The sequence below is a fragment of the Stenella coeruleoalba genome (assembly GCF_951394435.1).
Source record: "Stenella coeruleoalba genome assembly, chromosome: 11".
NCBI lineage: Eukaryota > Metazoa > Chordata > Mammalia > Artiodactyla > Delphinidae > Stenella > Stenella coeruleoalba.
The window spans coordinates 28,505,078-28,519,871 of NC_137157.1; positions in this window are offsets into that span (position 1 = coordinate 28,505,078).

Here is a 14,794-nt window from a genome sequence, read left to right on the forward strand (position 1 = left end):
TCAAGTTTCCTCAGAAATAGTTGCTGAGGGGCTCATTATGTGTCAGCACACACACATTCAGAAATGTATCCAGAGCACATGGAGAAGAATACACTCGAACAAAAGAAATCTGCACTGAGAAGACTCTTTTTTTCCCGCTAGGTCAATTTAATTCCTTAATCAACTTCCTACCTAAAACTCAAATCATATCTAACTTTTTAATGTTCACTTTTATTTTGTTGAAATTATTCTCATCAGAATCATTATTTTCCATGTAAGATTTTCAATGGAAATGAATTCTTGCTCATCAAGTTTTTTATTCATATCAATTATAGCATCTACAATTGGAAATTTTGTTTTATGGACACTCTATCTACCAAGTCCATTTATTCTAAAGCAAATTCTGCAGAGAGAAATTTTATAAAAAAGTTTTGCTTTTGTCAATTTTTAGTCAATAACCAACTTTACCATATACAATTTTTGTTTTATTTTGTATGCTTATTTTTACCATTAATACTCATTATGAATTGGATAGAAGAAAATAGTTTGTATTTATTTCTTAGCAAATTTGTGAGAAAATACTAAGGAATTCACGTGTTATTCCAGGATTACTGTATGGTACAGGATTGGACTACTCTATTGCTAACCCAATTCTACTGTATATTTTTCCATCACTTTGAGTATTGCATTTTAAAGTGCCCCTTCTTTTTTTTTTTTTTTTTTTTGCGGTACGCGGGCCTCTCACTGTTGTGGCCTCTCCCATTGCGAAGCACAGGCTCCGGACGCGCAGGCTCACGGGCCCAGCTGCTCCGCGGCATGTGGGATCTTCCTAGACCGGGGCACGAACCCATGTCCCCTGCATCGGCAGGCGGACTCTCAACCACTGCGCCACCAGGGAAGCCCTAAAGTGCTTCTTCTGATGGAGCAAAGAGCATATGGAAGGGCCAAATGTCTTGTTTTGCTCCATATTTATCAATATTTGGGAGAAAAGAAAGGTAGGAGTGTTAAAAAAAACCCTCTTTCTTCTCATTTTCCCTTTAATCTTGGTTCTATTTTTCCTCTCTTCAGCCTTATCAAAATTTCTCTGACTTATCCTTTCTTCTGTCACTTTGTCTCTTGTTCAGTACTCTGTCTGCCTGCTGTTGGCTTTATCCTCTCTTTCTTGCATCTTCTAAACCTCACTCACTAGCTTAAATGCTCTCCTCTGAAGCATTTAGCTGAACCTCTATCGTCCTACCTCCATCTCTTACCAAGAGCTGCTTATCGGAGCACTTGATGTCATGATTACAAAGGCGCAGAGAAGAACCTCTTGCCCCTGCCACTTAGCATCCCACTTGGATCCTGTCACCATACCAAGAGAGGCTGTGAAACTGTTTTTTGTATGGCTTTCAATGCAGCACTGAAAATGACCCTCTTATCTGGGCTTGGTTTTATGGGGCAGAGAGATGGATGTTATGATCTCAGGAGGACCTTGCCAGATCAAGGAACTTGGAATCATCAGTTTAGACTTACTGGACACTCTCTGGGTGCTTGGACCTGTATTAGATGATTTCACCCTTCATGCCCTGAGATACAGTTTCTGCCTTCTTCTCAGCTGTTTAAAATATTGTGGTACTGGGCTGTTTTCGCAAGCATTTGTTTTTGTTTCTGTTGTTATTTACTACTAACTGGGTTTTCATGTTTGTCTTACAGTTCAGTGGTTTTTAGAATATTCAGGGTTGTATAACCATCACCAAAGTCTAATTTTAGAACATTTACAACCCCCCCAAAAGAAACCCCAACTCATGCTCATTAGCAATCTTTTCTCATTCCCCAACTGAGGGACTACGACTATTCAATTTTCTGTCTCCATGGATTTGCCTACTCAGGATGTTTCAAATAAATGGAATTATACAATGTGTGGTCTTTTGTGACTGGTTTATTTCATTTAGCATGATATGTTCAACACTCATTCATTTTATAGCATATATCTGTACTTCATTTTTTTTTACTGCTAAGAAAAATTCTATTGCATGAATATGCCACATTTTGATTATCCATTCATCCGTTGATGGACATTTAGCTTTTGTCCCACTTTTTAGCCATTATAAATAATGCTGCTATGAACATTCATGAGTAGGTTTTTGTGTGGACATATGTTTTAATTTCTATTGGGTATCTATCTAGCATTGATATAGACAGTTATCTTAGGATAACTCCATAGCTACCATTTTGAGGAAGTTCCAAACTCTGTTTTCTAAAGTGCCTGCACTGTTTTCCATCTTCATGAGCAAAAGTATAAGGTTTCCAATTTCTCCCCATCCTCAACGTCACTTATCATCTGTCTTTTTAGCCATTATAATGGGTGTGAAATGGTTTTAATTTGTATTTTCCTAGTGATTAATGATGTAGAGCATCTGTCCATGTGATTATGTGCCATTTATATCTTGTTTGGAGAAATGTCTGTTCAAATTCTTTGCCCATTTTTAAATTGGGTTATATCTCAGCCAATTCAGACTGCTGTAACAAAAATACCATAGAGTGAATATAGTATAAATGATAAAAATTTATTTCTCACAGTTCTGGAGGCTGGGAAGTCCAAGATCAAGGTACTGGCAGATTTGGTGTCTGGTGAGGACCTGTTCCTGGTTCTTAGAAGGCTGTCTTCTGTGCATTGCATGGCGGAAGGGGTGAGGGAACCCTCTGGGGTCTCTTTTATGAAGGCAGTAATTCCATTCATGAGGACTCTGCCCTCATGACTTAATCACCTCCCAAAGGCCCCACCTTCAAATACCACAACATTGGCATTAAGATTTAACATATGAATTTGGAGGAGAGGCACAGATATTCAGTCTATAGCAGATTGTCTTTCCATTATTGAGTTATTAAGAATTCTTTATATACTCTGTACATAAAACCTTTGTCATATGCACTTCCAAGTACTTTCATTCTGTTGTCTTTTCACACTCTGGATAGCATCCTTTTTAAGTCTGGTGAGTTCAGTTTATCTATTTTCTTTTGGTGCTTGTGCTTTTCACGTCATATGGAAGAAACCATTGCCTAACCTAAGATCACAGAGACTCACTCCTATGTTTTCTTCTAGTTTGATAGTTTTAACTCTTCTATTTAGATCTGTAATTCATATTTAGTTAATGTTTTTATTTGGTGTAAGGTAAGAGTCCAACTTCATTCTTTTGACTGTGGGCATCCAGTTTTCCCAGCACCATTTGTTGAAAAGACTGTCCTTTGCCCACTGAATTGTCTTGGCACCCTTGCTGCAAGTGAATTGGGCATGAATATAAAGATTTTTTTCTGGACTGTCAATTCAGTTCCTTTGATCTATATGTCTAATCTTATGCCATCACCACATTGTCTTGATTACTGTAAATAAGTTTTGAAAATGAGAAGTGCAAGTCCCCTAACTTTGTTTTTCTTTTTCAAGATTGTTTTGGCTATTCCAAGTCCCTTGAATTTTTGAATCATTTTGTCAATTATTGCAAGAAAATCAGCTAAACTTTGAAAAGGACTGCATTGAGTTGGTAGATCAATTTGCCGAGCATTCCATCTTAATAATGTTAAGTTTTCTCATCCATGAAGTAAGATGTTGTTCCATTTATTTAGATCTTTAATTTTTAAATGTTTTATACTTTTCAGTGTACAAGCATTGCACTTTAAAATTTTATTCCTATTTATTTTATATGTTTTGCTATTATTATAAGTGGGGTTGTTTTCTTAATTTCATTTTTGGATTATTTGTGGCTTACATATAGAGATACAATTAATTTTTATACTTTGAGCTTATATCCAGGTACAAAGTTGAACTTGATTATTAGTACTAATAGTTTATAATGAATTTCTTCGGATTTTCTATATGCAAGATGATGCCACTTGCAAATAGAAATAGTTTTACTTCTTCCTCAAGGTCAGCTGGAGGTGAGTGACTGGTACTTTCTTCTTTCCTATGTATTTCCTGCTCATGCACCCAGATTTGTGCATGCAAATGGCCTTTTAGATGCTCAGAAATATGTCAAACTCCTCTACTGCCATCTGCTTCTCTAGTAATTCCTTTTAAATTCCAGGTGAGGTCCATGTTTTCCATAACTGAAATCACAACCATAAGCAGTTGCTTCTAGAAGTTTGTTAGAACTTCTATGTTAGAAGTGCCTTTCCTCAGCTAACCTGAGCTCTGAGTCAAATCAAAGAGCTAACATACTCTGGAAATAGAGATTTTCTAGGTCTCTGCAATTTTGGACAGATTATTGACTGTTTTCTTGGATGATGGTTTTACTGGAATTCCACAAGTGGTCAGATTTCTCCATTGTCAGCAATGTTGTCAGCTTCTGACTAGGGTGCACTGAGCTGGGGAGTGAAAAGGGATGGGAATAGTCCTAAGTTAGATTGTCAAATAACCCATTGTCTCACTGAGGTTCAGTAATTTTTTTTTCATAGATGATTTTTAGTTTACTCTTTGGTTAATTTTCAGGGTTAGAAAATGGTTGATTTTAGGTGTTTTGCCTGTATTTTCATTGTTTTAGAGGGACAGCAAGTTCACTAAGGTCTTCATTTCACCATTCCAGAAATCCACCTCCCTGAGAAGATTTTTAAAAAAATGAAAATCAGGTACTACATATAAATATGAACACATTAAAGATTTTGTTTAACTCATAGTGAGAGAAACAGGCAGATGTTGTAACTGATCCAAAAATGAATCCAATGAATAGATAAATTTGTAGATTAAAGATATTGAAATAAATGTATAAATGGAGGTGAAATTGATTTTTCTGAAGCATGGAGAGGGCTGCCCCTCCACTGGACAGAATTCATTTGCATGGGTACAGACAAAAATCATTTTGTGTTGCTATCAGTTACTTAGAACTCATAAAGTTGTAAAATAGCTCCCATTGAATCAGAATCTGATAAGGATAAAAAGGGTATTTATAGAAATGTGTAGTTTTCCACTGAAGCACAAATTTTTCCCTACAGAGTTGGTAAGAAGACTTTTGGGAAAAAATAAGTCTTATTTTGTTGAAAAAGAGAAAGAGGTAGAAAAGAAAGTAAATAAATATTTTAAAAATTTAAAAATTTTTTAAAAAAGAAAAGAATCACAGCACTTTGTATCTTCATATTCAAATCTCCCCAGTCACCACTTTGTAATCAGCAAGGCCATTCCATTTGGGAGACTCTCTCTGTCCTATATTCATCAAAGTTAAAGTACTAGGGGATTTTACATTTAGGGCTTGGAAAACCATTGCTGTTTTGACTTTATGAAGTGGGTGTGCCTGTTAAAGCAATGTCAGGTGCAGAGAGAATGCTAATGTTAAGATGGCTTCCAAGTTGCCTAAAATGGCTTCCAAAGTAGTTGATCAGCATTCCAAGCCTTGTTGGACTCACACTTTGTGTCTTCAATCAGAGCAGAAATCTGTTTTTTACATCAACTTCCTAAATCCTGGTGGAGAATATTCTGTGATTTAAAACTATAATGATGTCGATGATGATGATAATAATAAAACAAGTGTAGATATGGGTATAACAGTCACTCAAATAAAATACTGTCCTGCCAGACTTTAGCTCAGACTCATTGTAGACATTTGAGACACACTTGTTGTTTGAGGCATTATTCCACTATAAAAAATTAGCAAGGCCAATTCCTATTGTCAAGTAAGAATGAAATGTTGAGTAATAAGAAAAAAAATGTCTTGATGTAGTTTTTCTAACAACTGCAGAGTAACCTTAATAGACAGCAGTCTCTTTACAGCCTCATCATTTGCTGGAGATGGTAGAGCTTATTGGATAATATTTGAATTATGGGTACATAGTTCCAAACTTTAGTTGTTCTTTATCCTATTTTTATGCTTCACCTAGTTTGGCTGGATATAAAATTCCAGGTTGAAATTTTTTTTCCTTGGAATTTTGAAGGCATAGCTCAATTCTTTAAAATAGCTCAATTCTTTCAAATGTGGCTATTAACTCCGGTGTCATTCTGATTTTGTTCCTTAGTTTGTGACATAGTTTAATCTTTCTGGAAGTTTTACAACCTGATCTTTGCCTTTGGTGTTCTAAATTTTCACAATGAACTGTATCAGTGGAAGTCTTTTAAAAATTCATTGTTCTGACTGGTTGGTGGATGCTTTGAGCTTAGATATTATACTTTTCATATCTGGAACGTTTTCTAATGTTTTTTCTTTGATAATTTCCTTCTTTCCATTTTTCTCTGTGTCTCTTTGTAAAACTCCTACCAATAAATTGTTAGGTTTCCTAGGTTAATCCTGCAATCATCTTTTCCTTCTATTTTTATATTTTCATTTGTTTATTGACATTATATCCAAATGTCCTAAAACAATTTTAATTTCAGCTTTCTTTTTAATTCCTAGAATTTTTATCTTGTTTGCTGAATTTTCCTCTTTATAATATCATATTTTGTTTCAAGGATGCAGTATGTCCATTTACCACTTTGAGTATGTTAGTGATAGTATTTAAAAAAAATATTTTCTTCTCTTTTATGTTGCAGACTCTGTCTCTCATGTTGTAGATTCTCTTCAAACCTTTATTGATCCTTAAATGTTGGAAATAATGGGCACTCTCTGTATTTAGATGGGGCTTGTTGACCACTGGACTTCCTCTATGTTGAACATGTGAGAACTAGTTTATTTTATTGTGTAATCCTCAAATCTCAGTATCTACAGGTATTTCTTGGAAACTATATAGTTTCTCAATGGATATATATACACACACACACACACACACACACACACACACACATATATAATATATATACACACAAACACATGTATGTAATGTAGCTGTGGATATTCTGGACATGAGTGGAGAAGGCAGCTGATGGCCTCAAGTTCAATATGCAGACTTATTAATTTCCCTTTGGTTCAGCTTGAATCCTTAAATTTACTTTCTACCATGTTTTTTGTCCCTCAACCCTTTATCTCCTAAAAGATTCCTTTCTCGCTTATTGCTTTCCTGTCACTTATATTCTAACAACTTCCAATCTATCATGATGTGTATCTAAATGCCAACTAGACATAGCCCTGTGGGATGTTCCACAAGGACTTCAACTCAACATGTCCCAAACTAATCTCATCACCTTCTTTCAAAATTCTCTCCTTGTATTTTTCTGATGTTATTAAGAGAATCACCATTTCTGTTCCCCAACCATAAACTTGGGAGGCATTTAGGTTCCCTCCTTTCCAGTTGAATTGTTCACCAAGCTCCATATGCAATACCTCTCAAGAACATGGTATATCTCTCCATCTGTTTGTGTTGTCTTTGATTTCCTTCATCAGTATCTTATAGTTTTCTGAGTACAGGTCTTTTGCCTCCCTATGTAGGTTTATTCCTAGGTATTTTATTCTTTCTGTTGCAGTGTTAAAATAATGGATTTGGATAGTCAAAATTGGAAGTGTGGGAGCTCTATGTTTTAGAGTCTTTATGGTGGCTTAAACTAAGGCAATTATGGTATCATAGGGAGGTAGGTATATTTAAGATATATTTATGTATTGAGGAGACATAAACTGGCAAAGTGTTTTTACAGGTGACATCCTGGCTTTTGGACCATGAAGCAATGTGGGTAGAGAAGCACATTGAAAAGAAGAGCAAAAATACAGTTGTGTGTGAGATTGCAGTTGGATATATAGGTCTGGACTTAGAAGAGAGATCTAGAAAAGGCATACATTTGGGACCTGTTAGTATTGGTATAGTATTTAAAATCATGATAGTAGAAAAGGTAAAAAAAGCTGGCAAATGTAGAATGAGAAAAAAGAATTCCCAGGTGGAGCCATGGGGAATTATAGCAATTAGAGGTTAAGTAGGGAAGGATGAGCCAAGAAAAGGATCTTGAGGAGGGACTAAAGAAATAGAAGGAAGAATAAGAAAGGTAGAATCCTAAATGCCCAGAGAAAAGATTTTTCAGAGGAAGTAATGGCTAGTTGTGTTGAGTTTTGCTGAGAGGTCTAAATGTTCTGAGAAGTAAGTATCTATTATGTTTAGCCACAGATTGGTCATTTTGACCTTAGCAAGAGAAGTTTTAGTATTGTGCTGAGAGAAGACAGAATGGGAAGTAAAAAGAAGCAACTCTTAAAGTCAGTTGGCTGTGAACGATAGGTAAGAAAAGAATGGTAATTGGAGAGAATTACACAGTCACGCGACTTCTTCAAGGTGACTAGTGTTGCAAGCACTTCTGAATGTTAATAATAAAGATCTAGTGGGAAAAAAAGAAATAGAATCAAGAAGAATCAAGCATGAGAAATTGTTCCTAAAGAAAAGGAGTCCCTGAAAGAATGGGAGGGAATGGCATCCACAACTCAGGGGGAGAGATGAGTCTTAGAGAGGGAAGGGACACCGATTCTATAGTTACAGGAGGAAGAACAGTAAAGGATAGATCCAGACATGTTTTGTGAATTCGGTTGGGGGAAAATGAGGAAGTTTGTATTTGATGGCTACAACTTGTAGAGATTGAGGAGGGTTGAAGCTATTTGGGGAGATCTGGAGAGATTGCTAAGTGGTGCTGAGAGCCCTACTGAAGTTGGTAATCATGAATTTTTAATCATGTCAATTATATTAGTTATATAATTTTCTCCTAAAATCCAAACTCCTTCACATAAGGATTCTCAACTGAAGGTTTTCTTCAGAATTACATGAGAACTTTTTCCTGACCTTCAACTCAGACCAGACGATTCAGAATGTCTGGGTATAAAAAATAACATGTCTTTTTACAACTTCCGTACATTTTTTTCTTTGTTTATTATGCACAGAATCACTTCCTTGGCATAACATACAAGGCTTTTCATGATTAGGCTGATTTCTATGTGTATTCATCTTCACCTCCCGCTACTCCTTGGCTTGAACTCCCAAACGCCATAATAAACTACATGTTATGGGGGCCCCTAATTGCCCCATACTTTCTCATCATTTTATCACTACTGACCTGGAATGGAAAGCCAAACAAGTAGCACATCTTAATTACTCATAGAGAAGACTTAATTATACATCAGTAGTTACAGAATACAGATCAATTCCTACATTCTTCTCTGCGTCTCTCCCTGGTAGGGGTCTGGCCTGCATTGTCTAGATTCCTTTGTTAAAGGCAGGAGTTCAGAACATAACAGTTGTGATAGAAAAATGTTGAATACAATGGCAGCTCTGCTGCAAGTACAAAACCAATGGGTCTTTTCCATATATTCTGGAACCAGGGCACCAGTCAAACCAAGGTGAGAGAAGAAAATCAAGTCCCATGAAATCCAAGAGGGCCTGCCATCTATAAATGTACATAGTACCAAGAGCCATGGTTTTTCAGAGATATAGAGAGGAAAGAGTTTTCAGAATGGGGAGAGACTAATTAAATGGGTCAAATGCTGCAGACAGTCATGTCAGATAAGAACTGAGAATCATTCATTGTCTTTGGAAATACAAAAGCCCTTGGTGACCTTTATAAGAGCGATTCCAGTGGGCACAGGGAACAAAAAACCCAGATCACATCAGGGTGAGGAGTAAACTGCTTATTAGGAAGTAGAGACTGCATGTAGCAGGAAATTCTTCAAGGAATTTCATAGTAAAAAAGCAGAGTAGGCGGGAGTATGGGGTCACAGAGAAGCATTTCTTTATTCAAGACTGGAGAGACTTAACTCTCCATATATACATAAACATGTATATCAATTTTAGGGAATGATCCAGGAAAGAGAAGGAAAAAAGAAAAAGAAGAGGGTGAAGGAGAAGATGAAAGAGAGTTAAGAGGAAGAAGAGGAGGAGGAACAGGGAGAGGAAGAAGAGGAGGAGGAACAGGGAGAGGAAGAAGAGAAGGAGGAACAGGAAGAGGAAGAAGAGGAGGAACAGGGAGAGGAAGAAGAGGAGGAGGAACAGGGAGAGGAAGAAGAGGAGGAGGAACAGGAAGAGGAGGAAGAGGAGGAGGAACAGGAAGAGGAGGAGGAACAGGAAGAGGAAGAAGAGGAGGAGGAACAGGAAGAAGAGGAACAGGGAGAGGAGGAAGAGAAGGAGGAACAGGAAGAGGAAGAAGAGGAGGAGGAACAGGAGGAGGAAGAAGAGGAGGAAGAGGAGATGGGGTGGGGGCCAGCAGAGGTAGGGTAACTGATAAACAAGGTTTCTGAGGAGAAATTGGAATTCACAGGAGAGAGAACTTTAACTAGAAAGAGGACATCCTCTTCCACTAAGAAAGGAAGGAATGCTGAAAGGATGCAGGTGATGAAATACACTCTAGGCTCTAGGAGACAAAGGTGGAAAGAGCTGTTGTTTGTTGTCTCATCTTGATCAAGTAAAATATAATGTTCATAAGTAAGGGTGAGGGAGGAGGCATCCAATCTGGGTTTTGAGGAGGAGTAAAATTTTCTAATATAGCCTCTGAGGGTAAAGTGAAAGGAAACTGGTGATGAACACAAGGAAACATAGCTTAGTAATAACTGAGGTTGGAGACCATGAATGCGAATTATCTCTGATGATGTGATTTTACCCTAGCAGCTTTCAGCATCAAGCATTATGCCTGTATGTTATAGATATTTGTATGATATTGCTATTTTAATTTCAATAATATATAGTAATATCATCTCGTGAGATAGGGTTTTTTTCAAAACTATAATAAATGCCAATCTTCATTCCCCCAGAGATACTACTAGAAGAATTTATCATGAACCCCACATATGAAATGATCATGAAATATGTCATTTAAGAAATGTTGCAAATTGTGCTATGGAAACAGATGGCATGGCTCTGCAATATAAGCAGCAATGCCCTCACCAGCTGTTGATTTTGCCTGCAAAATTTAAATCACAGTATAATGGCTGCTAATGCTGATGTGAAGTGTATCTAATATAATCCCACAAGTTCTACGAGTGATTAAGTATCCTAGGTTTGGGAGAGATTGGGGTAAATAGGTACTTTATTATTGTACATGTTTGAACTGCAGAGACTTCCAGAAAATATCACACTTATGTTTGGGTGTGCTTTAAAGTAGGGAAAAAAAAAAACCCAACAGCTCCTTCTGTAGTACATAGGAAGGAGACTGTTTAAATGTCTTCATTTTGCCGTAAAGGCTCTGTCTTCATCTTGGCATCTGTGATATTTTACTGTCCTCGAATGATCTAGCTCTCTTTTCTTCTTTGTGTTTTTTTTCTTTTATTATCCCTGAAATTTAGAGGATCTCCAAAGTTAGATCCTTGGTTTTCTCTTTCTATACTCTAGTAATGGCCTAATCCCTCCTTTGTCTTCTCCTATTGCCTGTATGTTGTATGTTTCCTTCTGTTGCCTGTATGCTGTCAGCCAGAGAAAGTGGTCATAAGAAGTGGAGAATATAGATCTGAAATTTAAGAAAGAGGTAGAAGCTGTAAAAACGGAGTTAAGAACATTTACTATCTTTTCATTTGACAAACTCCTGCACATCTATGTAGATCCAGCTCTAATAATACTAGTAAAATAATAATAATCAATAATTAATGAGTTTTTCTATATATAAAGCAGTGTTCTGAGTATTTTATTCTTTGATTTCATATTAAAATGTGTTACTTAATTTTTAGTTTTTATTAATTTATATCAATTTTAATTTTTTCCAGTTTTATTGAGATATGATTGACATACAGCACTGTATAAGTTTAAGGTGTACAGCATAGTGACAGCATATATATTATGAAATGGTTACCACAATAAGCTTGAATGTCCATCTTGTCATATAGATAAAAAAACAAAAAGAAAAAAATGTTTTTTCCTTTTGATGAGAACTCATAGGATCTACTCTCTTTTAACAACTTCCCATATATCATACAGTGTCAAATACAGTCATGTTGTACATTACATCCCAGGTACTTATTTATCTTATAAATGGAAGATTGTAGCTTTTGACCATCTTCATTCAATTCTCCCTTCTCCTACTCTCCACTTCTGTGTTCTGAATGTGGAGAACATTCAGAATGGATTCAGTGGAGAATGTATCAACTCATTTTATCCAACTCCAAACTTGGTGGTATTATTGTTTACTTGTATGCACATATTTAACTTCCTTAGACTTTAAACTCTTTTAAGAAGAGAGAAATTATATCATTTATATTTTTATCCCCTACAGGGCTTCTTGGTACTTCCTGCATTAAGTATGTGATAAACACATATTTGTTGAATGACTAAATGAATCAAAGAAAAGAAAAAGAATGCACACAATAAAAAGTTGAAAACCATTAACTCTATACTTATAAATCTTTCTTTTTCATGTAAATTGTGAGTTCTTTGAGGATAGGATTTGTTTGATTGGTTATTTCTCTCAAAGTGCTAGGCACATGGTAGATACTTAATAAATATCTGTTGCTTTATTGATTAAAAATCTATTTTACCCTGAAGAGTGTAAAGCTAAGGGATATATCTTCTAACTCAAAGTCAGAATTCACTGAGTACCTGCTTCCTACCTTCCCACATATTGCGTGTTAGGTATTTGATTCTTTGGATGTGGTTTGAAGAACGACTGCAGGGTATACTGCTCCATTGCCAAGGTTCCATTTGCCGCTATGACTAACTATTTATGCTCCAATCTGTTTCTCTTCTGTTCCAGTCGTCTACCACCCTGGCACCCTTGTGCAATATTCTTTGCATCTACTGAAGGCAATTTATTATGTACATAACAGGTGCCTTAAAGCAAGTTGCACATTAATAGTGGACACTTTAAGTGGGAATATATACTAATAGAACCAATTTGTGGAAATTATTCAGTCTATAAAAAGGTTAATTTCTATTTATGGAAAAATCATAAAATTTTACATTGGTTAAAATGGAGAAATAAGATGTTCAACTAAATGATACAGACTGACCTATTTTTGTTTGTTATAAAATCATACAATAAAAGATGTAAGAAATCTAAAGATTATTTGTTGTTCAAACTGACAAAGTAAATTTGTGAGGAGATATTACATATTTGCAACTGAAATATCTTTTTCTTTTTCTGAAAAGCATACAAACAATTCTATGCTGATTAGTACACAGCAAAAATACATTTGGAATGAGTTTCAGAAACAAATCTAATTTTTGCCAAAATTAATAGCAAATTCTGATTACAAAAAGGAAATCTCTTTATTTTGAGAAGATAGTAATTAAGTTTTGACTACATAATTTCTACATTTCCCCCAGTGGAGCTGTATAATCACTCAGGATATGGATATGTCATCATTTTATCTGAAGGGATGCCCTGGGCCCTCAAGCAAGGTAGTATCCCTAGAATTTGGACTGGAGACAACTTGCATGTCATGATGCTGTGATTCTTTTAAATTCTCTTCTCAACTTCCTGCTCTCCCTTTTCTGATACCTAGCAAAGATGAGAATTTTGATATTGGATAACCAAGGTGGTAAAAATGCAACATATAAGACCATCTCCTTCAACCTTTCGGACATGATGCGGAATAACTGGTGTTTCCATGATGGAGTACATGAAATGAATTGTAGATGTTTCCTGATACTCCTAAGCATGACAGTAGAACAGTGATTTGTATCTTCCTTAGAAGTTTTTAGACTACTCGAATTCTTTCATAAATCTTTTAGGCATCAAATAAATCCCTATAAAATAGGAAAGAAAAAAATATATTTTTGCATGGTGTCTAATGTTGATCTGTATATTTCAGGCCCCAAATAAGCAGGGACATATTCGAAGACATAGAAAAAAAGTTTACACCCACCCAAGAAAAGATCTCAGATTTAACATAATTCAATTCCATAATTCACATAAACCTCCAAGAAATTGAAACTAATTTCTATCTATGAATGAAAGGATCAGCAACATTCAGAAACCGTTCCTCGCCTTTGCACTTTTTTTTTTTTTGCGGTACGCAGGCCTCTCATTGTTGTGGCCTCTCCCGTTGCGGAGCACAGGCTCCGGACGCCCAGGCTCAGCGGCCATGGCTCACGGGCCCAGCCGCTCCGCGGCATGTGGGATCTTCCCGGACCAGGGCACAAACCCATGTCCCCTGCAACGGTGGGCAGACTCTCAACCACTGCACCACCAGGGAAGCCCTGCCTTTGCACTTTAACTCTGGAATTTCTGGAGTTATCAGGTGGTAAAACTGTAAGTACACAGCAGAGGCAAATAGGTCAGCTCTATGGGTCAAAAGATATGGATAGAATGCCTATAAATTTATTATTTATGAAAAAGCTAATATTCTAGAAACTAAATCAGGAAGTGTTTGGCTAGAAATACTTTCTTACCCAGAATCAATTATTCTTCATTAGGCCGCTTCATACAGTTGTCTAATGGAAAAGGCTATGGAGGGACTTCCCTGGCAGTTCAGTGGTTAAGACTCTGTGCTTCTACTGCAGGGGGCACGGGTTCGATCTCTGGTCGGGGAACTAAGATCCCACATGCAGTGCAGCACAGCCAAAAGTAAATAAATAAATACAAATAAACAAGTAAGACTGACACCATTGCTGTTAGTTAAAAAAAAAAAAGCCTATGGAAAGCCTTAACATATGGAAAAGCCATTAGACAACAAGCATGTGTAGAGATAGCTAACTTAATTAGTAATCAGGTTGCTATAAATCATTATTGCAAGGAAATGCCATTTTACATCCATCTGATTAAAACAGTGAAAAGTTTGATAATGCCGATTGTTGGAGAGATGTAGATCAATAATGTATCATACATGGTTGATAAGAGAATAAAATGGTAAAAGCACTTTGGAAACCAATTTAGCACTGTCTAGTGAAAAATGAACATTCACATATCCTATCACCTATCAGTCCTCTTCAAGATAAAAATTCAAGTGACACTTGCCTATGTGTATCAGGAGACATGTATAAGAATGTTTATAGCAGCATTGTTCACAATAACAAAAAGAAAGGTAAGTAAAAAATC